General features: G+C 44.7%; 1 protein-coding gene across 2 annotated transcripts in view; it reads left to right on the top strand.

The window, feature by feature from the left end:
- The first annotated feature begins 19,628 nt into the window (after window positions 1-19,628).
- Window positions 19,629-21,070, top strand: part of LOC311106424 (zinc finger protein 513-like) — a 28,622-nt gene continuing 27,180 nt past the window's right edge. The window contains exon 1 of one of the 2 annotated variants that reach the window (XM_084148757.1): window positions 19,629-19,964. The gene's annotated coding sequence lies outside the window, so the exon portion shown is untranslated. The remainder of the gene's footprint in view (window positions 19,965-21,070) is intronic. The other variant, XM_084148755.1, reaches the window with a different exon arrangement.

Genomic DNA, 21,070 nt, shown 5'->3' on the forward strand with positions numbered 1-21,070 from the left:
TTTACATACCATCCAGAGTTGAAACAGCAACCTGTTTACATACCATCCAGAGTTGAAACAGCAACCTGTTTACATACCATCCAGAGTTGAAACAGCAACCTGTTTACATACCATCCAGAGTTGAAACAGCAACCTGTTTACATACCATCCAGAGTTGAAACAGCAACCTGTTTACATACCATCCAGAGTGGAAACAGCAACCTGTTTACATACCATCCAGAGTGTAAACAGCAACCTGTTTACATACCATCCAGAGTTGAAACAGCAACCTGTTTACATACCATCCAGAGTTGAAACAGCAACCTGTTTACATACCATCCAGAACCTGTTTAGTTGAAACATGGATTATATGACAGAGCTGGCACAGTGTCAAACTCATTTATCCACACATGTAGAGACAGGCCAGGAGCTCAGCATAGCAGTCACCCAGTCCAGTCACACAGGTAGGACTCTTTAACCACGTAGCACTAATAACAGTCCATAAACATGTTGACGACATGTAAAATGTGGTGCAGTTCATGGTTTCACTTATTCATTAAAACTACCAACCCTAAACCTACTAACCTGTACCACTTATTTATTAAATGTATTATTTACAGGGACAGTGCACATTCATTCAGCCGACAAAATATTCAACTGTAGTGCCATATGATCGCACCTCACCGTCGACCAACTTCTTTCCATATTCTTCCCTCCCAAAAGACAGCTTTTGACTGGACCTCCCAACGTGTAACCTATAACCCTCATTGTCAAGTCTCTCCATATTGTCATGTCTAGGGCGGCAGGTAGCTTAGTGGTTAAGAGCGTTGTGCCAGTAACCGAAAGGTCGCTGGTTCTAATCCCCGAGCTGACTAGGTGAAAAATCTGTCGATGTGCCCTTGAGCAAGGCACTTAACCCTAATTGCTCTGGATAAGAGCGTCTGCTAAATGACTAAAAATGTAAAATTAAGTTGGTATAAACTCTATACTCTCGCATACAAATGTTGACGCCGTTGACGGCGTCTCTGTGGTTTCGGCTTTAGGCTACACTTCCTCAGACTCTAAAGTTAGCCAGGTCATTAGGCAGACAATTGATTTTGTCCCAAATTGCACCCTATTCCCTATATAGTGCACTACTTAAGGGCACATTGACAGATTTTTCACCTAGTCGGCTCGGGGATTAGAATAAGCGACCTTTCGGTTACTGGCACAACGCTCTTAACCAAGCTACCTGCCGCCCCGTAATCAATGTCATGACAATCCAAAATAAACAGTTGTATACGTTAGGTTCACTATTTAGCACGTGTGAATTATTGTTGTGTGTTTCTTTTGACTCACCTTACATGTCCTACGGGAGACACCATACCTACCTCCTGTTATGTTGGCTCATGCACGTGAGGAGAGTTGTAGCTAATATACCCTTTTTACATAACATTATTGTCTCTTGAACGGAGTTCCTTGAGTTTCCCAGGTGTAGACTGCCTAGGCTACATGCCTGTGCTCGAAATCAACAAAGGTAGGCGTCACGTATTATTGGCACTGGCAGCTAAACCTATCAACCTTAAATAGACACTTTTAACTATACATGTCACAATTCCAGACCTAACGACGCACAAACAGTCTATTTTCTGGAAATGTATCCGCTCACTTTACCAGCATTTCTTCGCGCATACGTGAGGAAAAATAGACCTGCTTTCTAATTTGAACCGCATGACGCCGTTGACGGTGACGCTCCCGGCCAGTCTGTTATCTGTCATTCACTACGGTGCATTCTAATTCCAGCGAGTAGACGCGTTAAAAAAAACACTGTTTGATTTGGCCTTCACTCACCACATGGTCACATTTCAGGCCCTATCCTCTCCTCACTGGAAGAGTCACTGCTTTGGCTCAACAACGCACTATTGTAATGTACACAAACACTTTGGACCTGAAGAAATTGCTTATCAATTCTTTAGGATTTAAATAAAAGTAGCCTACCTGGGGGTGAGGAACTCGGGCATGTTTCTGGACAGGGCCTGGTATGTAATGGCTTCAGAAAAAAACATTTCCCCAAATGTGTTCACTGTTTTATACTTCAGTTTAATATTTTCAACATGAAACAAAATTGTCCATGTCACGTGATGCATGACCCTGTTGTTTCACTTCACTTACCGGCAGCCTTCCCTTAGCCATCTGATCTGTTTGCATCCCAAACAGCACCCTGTTGTCTATGTAGTGCCTGCATCCCAAACAGCACCCTGTTCTCTATGTAGTGCCTGCATCCCAAACAGCACCCTGTTGTCTATGTAGTGCCTGCATCCCAAACAGCACCCTGTTGTCTATGTAGTGCCTGCATCCCAAACAGCACCCTGTTCTCTATGTAGTGCCTGCATCCCAAACAGCACCCTGTTGTCTATGTAGTGCCTGCATCCCAAACAGCACCCTGTTCTCTATGTAGTTCCTGCATCCCAAACAGCACCCTGTTCTCTATGTAGTGTCTGCATCTCAAACAGCACCCTGTTCTCTATGTAGTGCCTGCATCCCAAACAGCACCCTGTTGTCTATGTAGTGCCTGCATCCCAAACAGCACCCTGTTCTCTATGTAGTGCCTGCATCCCAAACAGCACCCTGTTCTCTATGTAGTGCCTGCATCCCAAACAGCACCCTGTTCTCTATGTAGTGCCTGCATCCCAAACAGCACCCTGTTCTCTATGTAGTGCCTGCATCCCAAACAGCACCCTGTTCTCTATGTAGCGCCTGCATCCCAAACAGCACTCTGTTCTCTATGTAGTGCCTGCATCCCAAACAGCACCCTGTTCTCTATGTAGTTCAGGGTCCGTTGGGCTCTTGTCAAAAGTCATTCTAAAGGGAATAGGGTGACATTTGGGACGCAACCGTTTCTGTCCAGCATCCGCAAACCCTCGGTGCATCGTTAGGGCACTGTTATCTCCAATCACATCAGCCACCCATCAAAACAAAAACAAATCTCTCTCTCTCTCTCTCTCTCTCTCTCTCTCTCTCTCTCTCTCTCTCTCTCTCTCTCTCTCTCTCTCTCTGTCTCTGTCTCTGTCTCTGTCTCTGTCTCTGTCTCTGTCTCTGTCTCTCCCTCCCTCCCTCCTGAATACAGTAACAGAAATGGCGGAAAGCTTTTGGTTGAGAAGATGTTGTTTGTCTGGGGGCTACGTTTGACTGTCCTGTTTATCTTGGCCTTTAAATGGGAGGGAGAGAGTTGGGGACGAGGGAGTAGAGCCCCAATCAGTGGGGAGGATCCTATTTCGTCTAGTCCTTCCACTGAGGGCTCCAAGGACAAACAGTAGAGAGAGAGGGCTGGAGAGAGAGATGTTGAGGGAAAACACACATCTTCAGTTTACAACCTAATGCGCCTCTTTTCTGAGAAGAGGGAGGAAGTATACAGTCCAATCACAGTCCAGTCTCACACTAGAACACAGAACATCTGACCTCATATTAATGGGGCGGCAGGTAGCTTAGTGGTTAAGAGCGTTGTGCCAGTAACCGAAAGGTCACTGGTTCTAATCCCCGAGCCAACTACGTGAAAAATCTGTCGATGTGCCCTCGAGCAAGGCACTTAACCCTAATTGCTCCTGTAAGTCGCTCTGGATAAGAGCGTCTGCTAAATGACCCCGCCAAAAAAAGTAATACAAAAAATAAAGACCCCTTTCTCTTTTTTTAACTTGTTTTTTACTTCTTCAGGAAATAGAGGTAATACAGCAGAGTCTTCCTTGTTTTGAACCATTACATAAAGTGATTATCTGAGTTTCATAAAACACATCACATGATTACAGGGAATCATGGGTAAAATAATCTCCCTTGAGAGGTTATTCAATGAGTCTGTCTGACCTGAAGAAACAGAGCAACAGCACAGACTAACCTAATAGGATACCACACACACACACACACACACACACACACATATACACACACACACACACACACACACACACACACATATACACATACACATATATATACACACACACACACACACACACACACATACACACAGACTAACCTAATAGGATACCACACACACACAGACTAACCTAATAGGATACCACACACACACACACACACACACACACACACATATACACACACACACACACACACACACACACATACACATATATATACACACACACACACAGACTAACCTAATAGGATACCACACACACACACACACACATGCACATACACACACACACACACACACACACACAGACTAACCTAATAGGATACCACACACACACACAGACTAACCTAATAGGATACCACACACACACACAGACTAACCTAATAGGATACCACACACACACACAGACTAACCTAATAGGATACCACACACACACACACACACACACACACACATACACACACAGACACACACACACACACACACACACACACAGACTAACCTAATAGGATACCACACACACACACACACACACACACACACACACACACACATACACACACAGACACACACACACACACACACACACAGACTAACCTAATAGGATACCACACACACACACACACACACACACAGACACACACACACACACACACACACACACACACACACACACACACACACACACACACACACACACACACACACACACACACACACACACACACACACACACATACACACACACACATACATACACATACACACACACACATATACACACACACACACACACACACACAGGAGTTGGCATGATTTATATGGTAGGTCCTGTTGTCTCAGATGGAGACTGTACATAATGCTGAACATACTGACCCAATTATTCTGCTGCTTTACTTACTGATAAATTACAACTGAGTTAATAAATCCCCAAAAGAAACAAATAAGTTACTGTTGGGTTATTACCGTGTAATTACCGTAGAATTTACCATGGGGTGGATAAATGTGAAGCACTTTTCTCTGTTTTTTTCTTTTTTGAAGGCGAGGATCATAAATGTCCTGAGGCAACCAACATTTAAAATTCATTCCGGCAAATGTTTTGAGTATGGATGGGGGCCAGAATAGAGTTAGGATGGAGACACTGTATTGTCATCTTACTATTAACCTCCCATTGATAAAGGCCATTTTGAAGGCTGACTATTACAGTGCCTTCTGAAAGTATTCCTACAGTGCCTTCAGAAATTATTCACACCCCTTGAATTATTCCACGTTGTTGTGTTATAGCCTGAATTCAAAATCGATTAAATGGATTATTTTTTTTCCAGCTACACACAATACCACATAATGACAAAGTGAAAACATGTTTTTAGAAATTTTAGCAAATGTATTGAAAATGAAATACATAAATCTCATTTACATAAGTATTCACACCCCTGATTCAGTACATGTTAAAATCACCTTTGGCAGCTATTACAGCTGTGAGTCTTCTGGGTAATTCTCTAAGTGCTTTGCACACCTGGATTGTACAATATTTACACTTTATTCTTTTTTAAAATTCTTCAAGCTTTGTCTAGTTGGTTGTTGATCATTGCTAGACAGCCATTTTCAAGTCTTACCATATATTTTCAAGCTGATTTAAGTCAAAACTGTAACTAGGCTACTCAGGAATTCAATGTCGTCTTGGTAAGAATATTTATGTAAATTTGGCCTTGTGTTTTAGCTTATTCTCCTGCTGAAAAGTGAATTAATCTCCCAGTGTCTGGTGGAAAGCAAACTGAATTCAGTAAAAAAATTTATCCTGAAAAACCCATCAGTCCTTAACAATTACAAGCATACACATAACATGCAGCCACCACTATGCTTAAAAATATAGAGAGTGGTACTCAGTAATGTGTTGTATTGTATTTGCCCCAATCATAACACTTCGTATTCAGGTCAAAAAGTTAATTGCTTTGCCACATTTTTGGCAGTATTACTTGAATGCCTTTTTGCAAACAGGATGCATGTTTTGGAATATATTTATTCTGTACAGACTTCCTTCTTTTCACTCTGTCATTTAGGTTAGTATTGTGGAGTAACTACAATGTTGTTGATCCATCCTCAGTTTTCCCTATCACAGCCATTAAACTCTGTAACTGTTTTAAAGTCACCATTGGCCTCATGGTGAAATCCCTGAGCAGTTTCCTTCCTCTCCGGCATCTGAGTTAGGGAAGACACCTGTATCTTTGTAGTGACTGGGTGTATTGATACACCAGCCAAAGTGTAATTAATAACTTCACCATGCTCAAAGGGACATTCAATGTCAGCTTTTTTTTCTTCTTTTTTTTACCCATCTACCAATAGGTGAACTTCTTTGTGTCACACCCTGGCTCTGGGGACTCTTAAATGTTGAGCCAGGGTGTGGATTTTTCTATGTTTAGTTTTCTATGTTTTTGTTCTAGATCGTGTTGATCTATGTTGGCCAGGGTGGTTCCCAATCAGAGACAGCTGTAGCTCGTTGTCTCTGATAGGGGACCATACTTAGGCAGCCTGTTGGCACCAGTTAGGTTGTGGGATCTTGTTCCGTAAGGTTTGTTTTGTGTTAACCTAGGACTTCACGTATCGTTTGTTGTTTTGGTTCGTGTTCAGTACAAATAAAATGTATGCTTATCACGCTGCGCCTTGGTCCGTGTCTTCAGTCAACGACCGTGACAGAAGATCCCACCAAAAGAGGACCAAGCAGCGTGCCCAGGAGGAGAAGATTGCGATGTCTCAGGTGGGCAAATGGTGGTCTTGGGAGGAGATATTCGCAGGGAAAGGGCCATGGGCAAAGGTAAATGCCCAGGCAGCAGAGGAGAAACGGCGCCAACCGTGCCAACGACGGACACGCGAGAGGCAACCCCAAGAAACATTTTTGGGGGGGCACACGCCGTGGACGACGGGGCAGCAGGAGGCAGCTACAGGGCGAATCTGCGGACTAGGAGAGGAGGACACCAGGTTACGGGGGCTATTGGTCATGAGGGAGCAGGAGTTAATGGGTCAGAGGGAGGAGCTACTGGAGGTGATAAGGGAGAAGGAGAGTGTAGAGGCACGGCGAGAGGAACTGGTTAGGCAGCAGAGGGAGCGGAGGTTTATAAGGAAACCCAGTCCTGATCCCCGCACTAAGACAGTGGTGCGTGTTCCCAGTATGGCCCGACCCATTCCTGCTTCCCGCACAAGGCCAGTGGTGTGTGTTCCCAGTACAGTCCGGCCTGTTCCTTCTCCCCGTACCAAGCCAGTGGTGCGCGTCGCCAGCCCGGTCCGGCCTGTTCCTGTCCCTCGCGCCAAGCCAGTGGTGCGTGTCGCCAGCCCGGTCCGGCCTGTTCCTGTCCCTCGCGCCAAGCCAGTGGTGCGCGTCGCCAGCCCGGTCCGGCCTGTTCCTGTCCCTCGCACCAAGCCTGTGGTGCGCGTCGCCAGCCCGGTCCGGCCTGTTCCTGCCCCTCGCACCAAGCCAGTGGTGCGCGTCGCCAGCCCGGTCCGGCCTGTTCCTGCCCCTCGCACCAAGCCAGTGGTGCGCGTCGCCAGCCCGGTCCGGCCTGTTCCCTGCCCCTCGCACCAAGCAAGTGGTGCGCGTCACCAGCCCGGTCCGGCCTGTTCCTGCTCCCCGCCCCAAGCCAGTGGTGCGCGTCGCCAGCCCGGTCCGGCCTGTTCCTGCCCCTCGCACCAAGCCAGTGGTGCGCGTCGTCAGCCCGGTCCGGCCCGTTCCTGCTCCCCGCCCCAAGCCAGTGGTGCGCGTCGCCAGCCCGGTCTGGCCCGTTCCTGCTCTCCGCACCAAGCCAGTGGTGTGTGTGTCCAGTCCGGCACGGTCCAAGCCTGTTCCACCGGTGCTATTTACTGCTTACTATTTACTACTTACTACTGACTATTTACTGCTTACTGCATACTATTTACTGCTTACTGCATACTACTTACTGCTTACTATTTACTACTTACTATTTACTACTTACTGCATACTGCTTACTGCATACTATTTACTGCTTACTGCATACTACTTACTGCTTACTATTTACTGCTTACTGCATACTACTTACTGCTTACTACTTACTGCTTACTGCATACTATTTACTGCTTACTGCATACTACTTACTGCTTACTATTTACTACTTACTATTTACTACTTACTGCTTACTGCATACTATTTACTGCTTACTGCATACTACTTACTGCTTACTATTTACTACTTACTATTTACTACTTACTGCATACTGCTTACTGCTTACTATTTACTGCTTACTGCATACTACTTACTGCTTACTATTTACTGCTTACTGCATACTACTTACTGCTTACTATTTACTACTTACTATTTACTACTTACTACTTACTGCTTACTGCTTACTACTTACTATTTACTGCTTACTATTTACTACTTACTACTTACTACTTACTGCTTACTATTTACTATTTACTGCTTACTAGTCCTGAACTCACTCAGTCACTCACTCACACACATACAGTGTATACTTCCATTCATGTTTTCATCTGGTACCGGGGGACCTTCAGATGAGTCTTGTGAGGCCTGTCGGCGTCCTAGAGAAAAACAACTGGCATGTATGTGTTCGTGAGGGTCTTTACAGAGGGGTCATTTAAGTGTGTAGCCCAAACTGTTCGGACGCTAAAGACAGAAGTTGGCAGATCGCTACAGACGATTTTGTGAGAAGACCGATTTTCGGGACGTCTCATGGTCTGACAAACGCCGCTCCAGCTCTGCCACCTTTCACCGCCTGATGCGGAAGAGTTACAGATATCTTAAACTGACAGATTTGTATTATGCTAATTAGATTTACACAGGGGGTGCAGACATCAACTCTAATGAATGGCGTGTTATAGCCGTCAGGCTGATTGGCAGCATACTGTAGTAGTGCCAACCTGTCAGAATATTGCAGGCATGGCTTTCAACCAGCTCTTTTTGGTCTCCCATGAGAGGGAATGTCATCCCAGTTAATGAGGTCTATTGTATTCTGTTCATAAACTCTGAACTTCTACACTGTTCGTTTTCCAGTCTTACATTGAGTAATCTAACAGCCGTTCGGGGCTGTTTTTTGTGTACTATTCTTCTTGACAAAAAATAAGTGTTTTGCTGTGAACGATGGTTGCATGCTAGCCAGTAGTGGGGTGGTATTCCACTCAGCTGAATGGTGGTTGCATGCTAGCCAGTAGTGGGGTGGTGGTTGCATGCTAGCCAGTAGTGGGGTGGTGGTTGCATGCTAGCCAGTAGTGGGGTGGTGGTTGCATGCTAGCCAGTAGTGGGGTGGTGGTTGCATGCTAGCCAGTAGTGGGGTGGTGGTTGCATGCTAGCCAGTAGTGGGGTGGTGGTTGCATGCTAGCCAGTAGTGGGGTGGTGGTTGCATGCTAGCCAGTAGTGGGGTGGTGGTTGCATGCTAGCCAGTAGTGGGGTGGTGGTTGCATGCTAGCCAGTAGTGGGGTGGTGGTTGCATGCTAGCCACTAGCCAGTAGTGGGGTGGTGGTTGCATGCTAGCCAGTAGTGGGGTGGTGGTTGCATGCTAGCCAGTAGTGGGGTGGTATTCCACTCAGCTGAATGGTGGTTGCATGCTAGCCAGTAGTGGGGTGGTGGTTGCATGCTAGCCAGTAGTGGGGTGGTGGTTGCATGCTAGCCAGTAGTGGGGTGGTGGTTGCATGCTAGCCAGTAGTGGGGTGGTGGTTGCATGCTAGCCAGTAGTGGGGTGGTGGTTGCATGCTAGCCAGTAGTGGGGTGGTGGTTGCATGCTAGCCAGTAGTGGGGTGGTGGTTGCATGCTAGCCAGTAGTGGGGTGGTGGTTGCATGCTAGCCAGTAGTGGGGTGGTGGTTGCATGCTAGCCAGTAGTGGGGTGGTGGTTGCATGCTAGCCAGTAGTGGGGTGGTGGTTGCATGCTAGCCAGTAGTGGGGTGGTGGTTGCATGCTAGCCAGTAGTGGGGTGGTGGTTGCATGCTAGCCAGTAGTGGGGTGGTGGTTGCATGCTAGCCAGTAGTGGGGTGGTATTCCACTCAGCTCGCTCCAACTGGGTCCTGCTCTCTGTAGAACATCGCCCTGTCCTATCATTTGTGGTAATATGTGGGATCTATTCCTTTTTCATGAATTGTGGTGTGATAAAATTGTGTATGATTTTTGGAAACCGTTGTGTGGTGGGTGTGTGTCCTGGGGGATTCGTAAAGAACCTGGTGTCGTAGGAAGAGAGGACGTTAGTGGGCATACCTATCACACTTACCTGGTTAGTCAGTCCTTCCTCTCTGGTGACACTCTCTCTCTGTCTTCTCTCCAAAATAAGCTCAAATTAATACGGTAAACTATCACTAAACTATTTAAATCCATAATAAACTATAACCTTTCAGTAAACTTAACAAACTGATCTCAAATCCAGGCACTGCTAATCTCTGTTCACATTGAGGATATCCCCATGTGCCAATAAGGAACGGATCCCCCAGACCCCTCAGCAGCGTTTAACTTCATCTGTTTACATGGAGAGATCGACAACGTTCGGATGCTTCCCAAATGGCACCCTAATTCACTTTATACTGCATTAGGGCACTGGTCAAAAGTAGTGCGCTGTATAGGGAGCCATTTGGGACTCGTGCTTTGTCTTGGCAGTAAAACCAGAGAGTCAGCAGCATTCCTTCCAGCCTCCATTACGTAATCAGTGGAGCGAGGTCTTTGGCTGGAGTCCTGTTTTCTTACCTTTTGACATGGCCACTGCTAAAGTAAATCACTACTCTCAGGCTGGATCCTAAACGGCACCCTATTCACTAAGGGTTTCCCTATGGGCCCTGGTCAAAAGTAGTGCACTACATTCTTAGAAAAAAGGGTTCTAAAAGGGTTCTTCGGCTGTCCCCATAGGGGAACCCTTTTTGGTTCCAGGTATAACTTTTTTTTTAGGGTTCCATGTAGAACCCTCGGTGGAAAGGAACTCAAAAGGGTTCTACTTGGAACCAAAAGGGTTCTACAAAGGGTTCTCCTATGGGGCCAGCCGAAGAACCCTTTTAGGTTCTAGATAGATTATTTTTTCTGTGTATGTAGGTACAACAGTAGTGCACTACATAGGGAATAGGGTGCCATTTGGGACACAGGTAGCAGTGCTGATTAGAAGAAGTAAGGAAGTGGAAAGTCATCCATCGCCATGACACCATCATCTCGTTATGGTGCGGCAAAAAAGTGAAGAATGTGGGATATTACAGAACACAACATGGGAACCCATCTTAATGGCTTCGGCAGCTAATGGGCCTGACTGCAATGTAAAAGCTTATACAGTACTACGTAGGTACACTCACACACACACACGCGCGCACACACACACACACACACACACTCGACTCCACTGGACTATTTACAAACCAGTCATAATAAGCATAAGTAATTGGCTGTCATGTTCGACCTACCGTGCCTTGCAAAAGTATTCATCCCCCTTTTTTTTTGAAGACCAAGGAGCTCTCCAAACAGGTCAGGGACAAAGTTGTGGAGAAGTACAGATCAGGGTTGGGTTATAAAAAAAATATCTGAAACTTTGAACATCCCACATTGCACCATTTAAATCCATTATTAAAAAATGGAAAGAATATGGCACCACAACAAACCTGCCAAGAGAGGGCCGCCCACCAAAACTCATGGACCAGGCAAGGAGGGCATTAATCAGAGAGGCAACAAAGAGACCAAAGATAACCCTGAAGGAGCTGCAAAGCTCCACAGCGGAGATTGGAATATCTGTCCATAGGACCACTTTAAGCCGGACACTCCACAGAGCTGGGCTTTATGGAAGAGTGGCCAGAAAAAAAGCCATTGCTTAAAGAAAAAAATAAGCAAACACGTTTGGTGTTCGCCATAAGCCATGTGGGAGACTCCCCAAACATATGGAAGAAGATACTCTGGTCAGATGAGACTAAAATTGAGCTTTTTGGCCATCAAGGAAAACGCTATGTCTGGCGCAAACCCAACACCTCTCATCATCCTGAGAACACCATCCCCACAGTGAAGCATGGTGGTGGCAGCATCATGCTGTGGGGATGTTTTTCATCGGCAGGGACTGGGAAACTGGTCAGAATTGAAGGAATGATGGATTGCGCAAAATACAGGGAAATTCTTGAGGGAAACCTGTTTCAGTCTTCCAGAGATTTGAGACTGGGACGGAGGTTCACCTTCCAGCAGGACAATGACCCTAAGCATACTGCTAAAGCAACACTCGAGCGGTTTAAGGGGAAACATTTAAATGTCTTGGAATGGCCTAGTCAAAGCCCAGACCTCAATCCAATTGAGAATCTGTGGTATGACTTAAAGATTGCTGTACACCAGCGGAACCCATTCAACTTGAAGGAGCTGGAGCAGCTTTGCCTTGAAGAATGGGCAAAAATCCCAGTGGCTAGATGTGCCAAGCTTATAGAGACATACCCCAAGAGACTTGCAGCTGTAATTGCTGCAAAAGGTGGCTCTACAAAGTATTGACTTTGGGGGGGTGAATAGTTATGCACGCTCAAGTTCTGTTTTTAAAAATCTTATTTCCTGTTTGCTTCACACACAAAAATATTTGGATCTTCAAAGTTGTAGGCATGTTATGTAAATCAAATGATACAAACCCCCCCAAAATCTATTTTAATTCCAGGTTGTAAGGCAACAAAATAAGAAAAATGCCAAGGGGGTGAATACTTTCGCAAGCCACTGTATCTTAATAAGCCATAGGCAGGGCCATTAACTCCCTCTGTCAAAATGCTTTTAAAACTCACATTATTGTATTCTAAGTTAGGTTTGTCCTACCTCTACAGACCTACTATGTAAAATGGAGGTGTTTTGTTTACAGGCCTACTGTATAAAATGGAGGTGTTTTGTTTACAGGCCTACTGTATAAAATGGAGGTGTTTTGTTTACAGGCCTACTGTATAAAATGGAGGTGTTTTGTTTACAGGTCTACTGTATAAAATGGAGGTGTTTTTGTTTACAGGCCTACTGTATAAAATGGAGGTGTTTTTGTTTACAGGCCTACTGTATAAAATGGAGGTGTTTTGTTTACAGGCCTACTGTATAAAATTGAGGTGTTTTTGTTTACAGGCCTACTTTATAAAATGGAGGTGTTTTGTTTACAGGCCTACTGTATAAAATGGAGGTGTTTTGTTTACAGGCCTACTGTATAAAATGGAGGTGTTTTGTTTACAGGCCTACTGTATAAAATTGAGGTGTTTTGTTTACAGGTCTACTGTATAAAATGGAGGTGTTTTGTTTACAGGTCTACTGTATAAAATGGAGGTGTTTTGTTTACAGGCCTACTGTATAAAATTGAGGTGTTTTTGTTTAAAGGCCTACTGTATAAAATGGAGGTGTTTTGTTTACAGGCCTACTGTATAAAATTGAGGTGTTTTTGTTTAAAGGCCTACTGTATAAAATGGAGGTGTTTTGTTTACAGGCCTACTGTATAAAATTGAGGTGTTTTTGTTTACAGGCCTACTGTATAAAATGGAGGTGTTTTGTTTACAGGCCTACTGTATAAAATGGAGGTGTTTTTGTTTACAGGCCTACTGTATAAAATGGAGATGTTTTTGTTTACAGGCCTACTGTATAAAATGGAGGTGTTTTTGTTTACAGGCCTACTGTATAAAATGGAGGTGTTTTGTTTACAGGTCTACTGTATAAAATGGAGGTGTTTTTGTTTACAGGCCTACTGTATAAAATGGAGGTGTTTTGTTTACAGGCCTACTGTATAAAATGGAGGTGTTTTGTTTACAGGCCTACTTGCACACCTAGAACATGGCTGTGTGTGATACTAGAGCGTGACATTTGACCTCCAGCAGAAAAGGCATGAGACCATGAGACTTTATGAAGTGTGCAGTGATATCACCCCAGAGAAGATGTTATGTACACTGCAGTTATGTAATAAAGAAAACATGTTGCAGAGTACAGATAGAAACATGATACAGTAGACCTTCTACGTACATTATCGACCAGACAGAGCCATAGTGCTAGTATTAGAGATAAACGGTTTGCCATTACAACCTCACTAACTTATTCACATACTAGAACATGTATTAAACTAAAATCAATAACTATAATCATTTTGATAAACAATATTGTTATCCTGGCTGAGTGAATCATTTCCATCTCCATTGACATTTCATTTCATGTGGCTATATCGTACGCCTATGGACCTGCAGCCTGTGCACTAGCTTCCATGATGCTCTCAGTAAGGTGACAGAATGGCAGATGGGTTATTACGTAACAAGACCAACAGCCCAGAATCTGTTTGCTCCTTTTTTTAAATGGCACGAATAAAAAACTGTTGAGGTCGGTTAAGGCATAGCCTGTTGTTAAAATGCTGCCAACTCTGCTATCTTATCAAGGCTTTAGGGATAGATAGAGAGTTGGGTCAAAATATGTTTGCCCCTTTTTATAAAATGGTACGACAAAACTGTTGAGCTCGGTAAAATAGCATTGTGTTTTTTTGTTTGTTGTTGTTGCCATTCTCAACGCTTAGGGATAGGGAGTTATAGATTGATTAAATAGCTCTCCATTTAGTTTGGGAGCAAGGAGCATGCAACAGCTCAGATAGCATTCTTACTTTGTAGCCTACCTGTGACACTTGTTAACCGAATAGGCGACTGAAAGCTGTTGCTATGCAATCACTGGCTAACCGATGGTCAGTTTAACACAACGTTGGTATCTGCCCTGGGGAGCAGACCATGACACCCTAGCTATTAAATAGTGCACATAAATATTCATCCACGGGACAGTACACATCAGCAATGCGGGTTTTGGTGACATGTCCTCAGGACCGCCTGCGAGCCGCGACACACGTCCCATGCCCCGGCGCGGGGCCACGGCATTCTCTTCTCCAAGCAGGCGCTACATGAATCACTGATTCCCTGTCTAATAGAATGTCGTGGTCCTTTTTATAGGCTACAATCATTCGTAGCCTAGAACATCGTATATTATTCAATGTCAGATTATATCCCAACTATGTTGTTTTGAGGCATCTTTTGGGGGAGAAACGTGAAAACGTATTGAGGAACCCTTTTGAGGTGCATCGAATGATAGGCCTACAATATTGCACCATTCAATGGCTCATTTTATAAACACCGTATCATCACACGGCCTGTCCATTATTAATAAGGGGTCCGACCAGCGCATCGGCACTGCAGGGAGTGGCAAGGTTACTACGTATTCCACCTCATTCATAATAAACAAACAAAAAAAACGTTACATTCATCCCGTTCTACATTATAACGGTTTCTGGGTCGAAACAAGTGACATTGACATTACGCACATCACTATTATATTTATATTGAGTAAAACGGCACCTTACCTCTCTCCAGCGTGTTGTATTTGTAGTCCAGAATCAACAACTAGCTCCTCCCCTCGAACAGTGGAGCAGCACCAAACCTCGCACTGTTCCTAAACATATCTGGCCATCAAAGCATAGCTACAATGAGTAAGTGTGAATTTCGCAAGATCCCACGGTCGGAGAAATGGTGTCGCGAATGACGTTGCGGAGGAGATTCCCGTTGTAGAGCGCGCTTCCCGGTTATTCCAGTAGCAGCAGGCGTGTTGGAGAGGGAGGGGTGCAGCGGTCCGCCTGCCTGCAGGAGGCACACTGCGGTGACATTGACCAATGGGATCACGCAGTGAAGGGTCCCCTCTCCGATTCGTAAATATCTCTGCCTCATCAGATATTACAGCACCAGTCTCATTCACTCAGTTTCAAATGGGATCAGAATGAGAGATTAAGTAATCCACAATTTCAGAAATGTAGGCTAAAAGTCTGCAATCAACCCGACAGGCTATAGGCTTAAAAAAAATGTACGTTTAAGGCATGTGCAAAATGGGTGATCTTGATACATTTCCCTACACAGACATTTTAAAGGTAACCTTCACTACTAGACACTATGTGGGGTGTTTTCCCAGTCTCTCTACATTGTTACGAGTGATGAGAGGTATTTTTTTTGAATTTTTGTGCTGGGAGAGTTCAACCCATGACGTCATTGGTTGATTGAGCCTGCTGTCTGATCTAAAAAAATTAATGGAGTCATGTTTTGTAGCAATTATTGTAGCCTTTGTTTTTTCGCCGATTGCACGATCACGCGAGCTGCGAGTATATGGTTGTCCTTGTTCAATAGAGACATTGGACTTGCCACGACATTATAGAATATCTAGGTTGACTCGTTTTCCCTGGCTTTGTAAAGACTACAGCCTGATGGAAGCCCTATTTCCTTGTCCAATTGCGTTCCCACCCTCGAAGGCGGGATTTTCAAAACGCGGGCAGGTACTCGTTTCTACAGGTTTCACGGGAGCTATGTTACCGTACGCTGTCTATCCGAGACTGCTAAATAATTACAATGGCTGCTTCTGTAACCGGTGTGAAATGGCTAGCTAGTTAGCGGTGCGCGCTAGTAGCGTTTCAATCGGGGACGTCACTCGCTCTGAGACCTTGAAGTAGTTGTGGAGCGACGGGTAACGGTGCTTCGAGGGTGACTGTTGTCGATGTGTGCAGAGGGTCCCTGGTTCAAGCCCAGGTTGGGGCGAGGAGAGGGACGGAAGCAACACTGTTACACTTCTGGGGATTCCTCTTTCCAAGAAGAGCTGGATGGCAAAACAGTTTTTTGATGTTCTTTTAGATAGGGGCATACAACCCTATTAATTTGAGCCGGAAAAAAACACTGAAGAGGAGTTGAGACAGCGAGAACAAGAATTGTGAGCCCAGCAAGCAGCGATGGTCAGACTCCTACTGGAGGTGCCTATGTGGGTGCTGTCCAGCCACGCAGACAGAAGAGGAATGTCTGCGCTGCAACACATTAGATCACGGACAGTTCTTACTGGAGAGGGTCCATGCAGACCCCATAAATGGTGTGTGTATGTGACAGGCCATCGAAGTTCCGACAAACATATGGATAGGTCCTATGTAGCTCAGCTGGTAGAGCACGGCGCTTGTAACGCCAAGGTAGTGGGTTCGATCCCCGGGACCACCCATACACAAAAAAAAAAATGTATGCACGCATGACTGTAAGTCGCTTTGGATAAAAGCGTCTGCTAAATGGCATATTATTTGTTATTGTTGATAGAGGGGTGCTGGAGACGTTCTTCAGAACCTCCAAGATCAACTGGCGGCGGCAGACTAGACCAGCTGGACAAATTACAATTAAGTAAATTGTTTTGCTGTCAGCTAGCTAGCTAGCGATATAAGCTAATTGGGATGCGCTTTGGTTGGTATTAACTTCCTATTCTTATAAGTCAGGGGTGTCAAACGTACAGCCCGCGGGCCGGATCAGGCCCGCAAACGGGTTTAATCCGGCCCGCGAGATGATTTAAAAAAAAAAATTTTTTTTATTTTTTTTGTAAAGTAAAAAAATGCGCTGCAATTTTTCAATAAAATAAACGGCTGTTCCAATTGCGTCCACTGGATGGCGCAATAGCAATTGTGTTAAGCAAGCAAACTGTTTATACCGGGGCAGAGCAAGTAGGTCAAGCACGTGCAGCCAATGAGCTACTTTGTTTTGCCCGCGATATTTATTACGGCTTCTACTTTTAACATTATGTGCTTTGGCACCCTCATTGCCCCAAGATGTCTCTGTCAAAAAAGAGAAAAGTGGACGCAGAGTGCAGAGTGTTCCAAGAAAAATGGTCATCCTATTTATTCACGGAATTGAATGGGAAAGCTGTATGTTTGGTGTGTTCAGAGCATGTTGCAGTGCTGAAAGAATATAACCTTCGTCGCCACTATGTGAGTCTTCATGCCGACAAATATGACAACTTTCAAGGACAGCGGAGATGAGAGAAGGTGAATGAACTGTTGGCGGGTCTGAAGAAACAGCAGTCTGTGTTTACTCACAGCCGAGACATCAGTAACGCTGCAGTGAAAGCTAGCTACCTCATTGCTAATGAAATCGCAGTGGCTTCAAAACCATTTAGTGAGGGTGAATTTGTAAAAACATGCATGATGAAGGAAGCGGAGATTGTGTGCCCTGAAAAGCGGCTGGCTTTTGCAAATATCAGCCTGACAAGAAACACAGTTGCAGACAGGATTTCCGATCTTTCAGTGGATTTGGACAGCCAGTTGAAGCAAAAAGTAAAGTCATTTATTGCGTTTTCGGTTGCAATTGATGAAAGCACGGACATTACAGATGTTGCACAACTGGCCATTTTCATCCGCGGAGTTGATGACACATTGACCGTCACCGAGGAGTTCGTGGAGTTGGTGCCGATGACAGATACAACGACAGCAGCTGATATTTTTACCGCACTCGTCGGCGCGCTGGACAGGGTCGGAGTGGACTGGTCCCGCGCTGTCAGCCTGGCTACAGATGGTGCGCCCTCAATGATCGGGAAAAAAGCAGGCGTTGTGACAAAGTTCAGAGAGAAAGTGCAATCTGCAAATGGAGGACGTGATTTTTTGACTTTTCACTGTATTTTGCACCAGGAGGCTTTGTGAAGGTGGTCATCCAAACTGTTAATTTCATCTGATCCAGAAGCCTGAATCACCGTCAGTTTGACAGCCTTCTCAGAGAGAAAGACCACATCTATGGCCTGCCATACCACACTGAGGTAAGACGGTTAAGCCGAGGTGCTGAGGCGTTTCTTTGATTTACGAGAAGAAATTGAACAGTTCATGGAAGAAAAGGGCAAACCAGTGTTAGAATTTCATTCCGCAGAATGGATGCAGGACCTTGCATTTATGGTGGATGTTACAGAGCACTTGAACAAACAGCTGCAAGGGCGCAACAAAGTTGTCACGCAGTATTATGACAGCATACGTTCTTTCAAGTTGAAGCTGTCATTGTGGGAGACGCAACTTGCCGGTGGTGATGCAGCTCACTTCCCCTGTCTGAAAAATGTGTGTGCGACCCAACATGTGGCAGACATGAAGCGGTTCAAATATAAAATAACGGGACTGTTACGGGAGTTTGAGCAACGCTTTCAGATTTATGTTTATATGTTTTTATGTTGATGTGCTATTGTTTTTAATTGATTTTATTTGTATATTTAACCTATTCTTGACTCTGTGGTTCTTGCACTTGTTTGGGGAACAGGATTTCATTATTTGTATCTACATTTCTGCCTGAGAAATGACACCCTGATATAGTTCTGTGATCTGTGATATACTTCTGTGAATCACTGAGGCATTGTGTGTTTGTGTGTTCTTTGTCCTCAGAACTTTCAAATAACTTGAGGTGTTTTATGATTAATAGTGATGTTGTGCTTTTGGACACTGTCCTCAGGCTCCAGCTTTATGTTTATATGTTTTTATGTTGATGTGCTATTGTTTTTAATTGATTTTATTTTATTTGTATATTTAACCTATTCTTGACTCTGTGGTTCTTGCACTTGTTTGGGGAACAGGATTTCATTATTTGTATCTACATTTCTGCCTGAGAAATGACACCCTGATATAGTTCTGTGATCTGTGAAACAGTTCTGTTAATCACTGAGGCATTGTGTGTTTGTGTGTTCTTTTTCTTTAGAATTTTCAAATAAACTTGACGTGTTTTATGATTAATAGTGATGTTGTGCTTGTACTATTTTGGACACACTGTCCTCAGGCTCCAGCTTTATGTTGTATGTTGATCGTATTAAAACAAAGAAAACAATCTGAAGTTGTTGTTTTTAAGTTATATATACCATGATTTTTCCGGTCCGGCCCACTTGGGAATAGATTTTCCTCCATGTGGCCCCTGAGCTAAAATGAGTTTGACACCCCTGTTATAAGTGTTCGGTAAAGTGCCTTAGAGACGTATCAGTGATTTTGGTTGTCAGGTGACGTCATCAAACAGGTGTGTTGCCTGGTAAAGTATGCCAGGAAGCTTAATACTAGTGTCGTTGGGCTAACTGGTGTGAGGATTGGGTTTGGAAGACAACGTGGAGTTAGTGTTAAATAACCTCTGTAGGTGCTTTTGTTTGCATCTTTTGTTACAGCTTTGAGTTGCGCTGTTTGGTTGTTTACCAGTTAGACTGGTTTGGCTCAGTGTTGGCTGCCTTTCTTTGTTTGAACTTGCCACTGCGGTGGATAGTTGGTTGTGTGCTGCGTTGGAGAGAATTGGTTAGTTTCCAGGCCCCTGCGCAGGCTCTACTTGCTGTTGGGACATCGGTCCGAGGAGGTGAGTACAATCAGCTGTGTACCTCAGTGGGAGATTTGGGTTAGGTAGTGCCATTTGCTACCCAGAGCTATAGCCGTTCTTTTCCCCTGCTATGCTTAGCGACGTGATCCACTTTGGAATATGTTGGGCATGGTTATTTTGTTTATCTCTGTGTGGTGTCCGTAGACTGAGCAGTTGTCTCGGGGGCACATCCGTGGCTTGGGGGGAATCCGCCAGCTTGCTTTTTTTTTTTTTTCAATGCCAGTGGGCTACAGTGCGTAATTACCCACCGCGAATCCGCACGAAGACTAGGGTTGAGTTACGGTAGGATTTGGGGAATGTCCTTCTCTCTAATCTCTCTCCTGTGGTGCCCAGTGTGATTGGCGCTTCTCTTGTTGTGGTCTGGTGTGCTCAGCAGAGGGGAAGAGCAATATTATTTTGTTGCAGTTCCTTGTGACTATGGCGTCTAATGTAGACAAGTTCATTCGCGTTCCATCAGAGGAACTGTTAGAATAATGTACTAAAGAACAGCTGTTGAAGATCGCTGAACTACCAGGTTGAAATCAGTGATCAACGTCTAAAATGTTGTTAGGTTGCTATTGAAGGCCATCTGATGGAGAGTGGTATACTCGTAGGTACCACTGGGGGTAGCCTCTGCGGAGGACTCGCCGTCTCCCCGTTTCGCTCCAATGGCCACCCCGTCTGTTAGCCCTAGTAGCCAAGTTGCGCTAGCTAGCTCTGTTAGCTATACCCAAAATCTACTTTAGTTTAACGTTATAGCTAGTTAGCAAGCCTCAGTGTATCTCATTAGGAACAAAACTGGATGAATGTTTTGATGAGGAGTAAAGGAATGCCTTTGTCACTAGTCTTGGAGTAACTAGACCTGTGTTGTAGCTAGCTAGCTAATGTGTGTCTGTGAGATGTATAATATTCTTCCATCAGATTATTTTTGGAGTGTGTTCTGTGGGGAGAAGCTAGGCAGAGGACACCAAATCTCCTTGCCTGCTTGTGGTGTTGGGGCCCATTTGAGCAAATTATCCCTCACATCAGTGGAGGCTGCTGAGGGGAGGACAGCTCATAATGGCCGGAACGGAGCAAACGGAATGGCGTCAAACACGGAAACCATG

Source organism: Coregonus lavaretus (assembly GCF_964263955.1).
Source record: "Coregonus lavaretus genome assembly, chromosome: 31".
NCBI lineage: Eukaryota > Metazoa > Chordata > Actinopteri > Salmoniformes > Salmonidae > Coregonus > Coregonus lavaretus.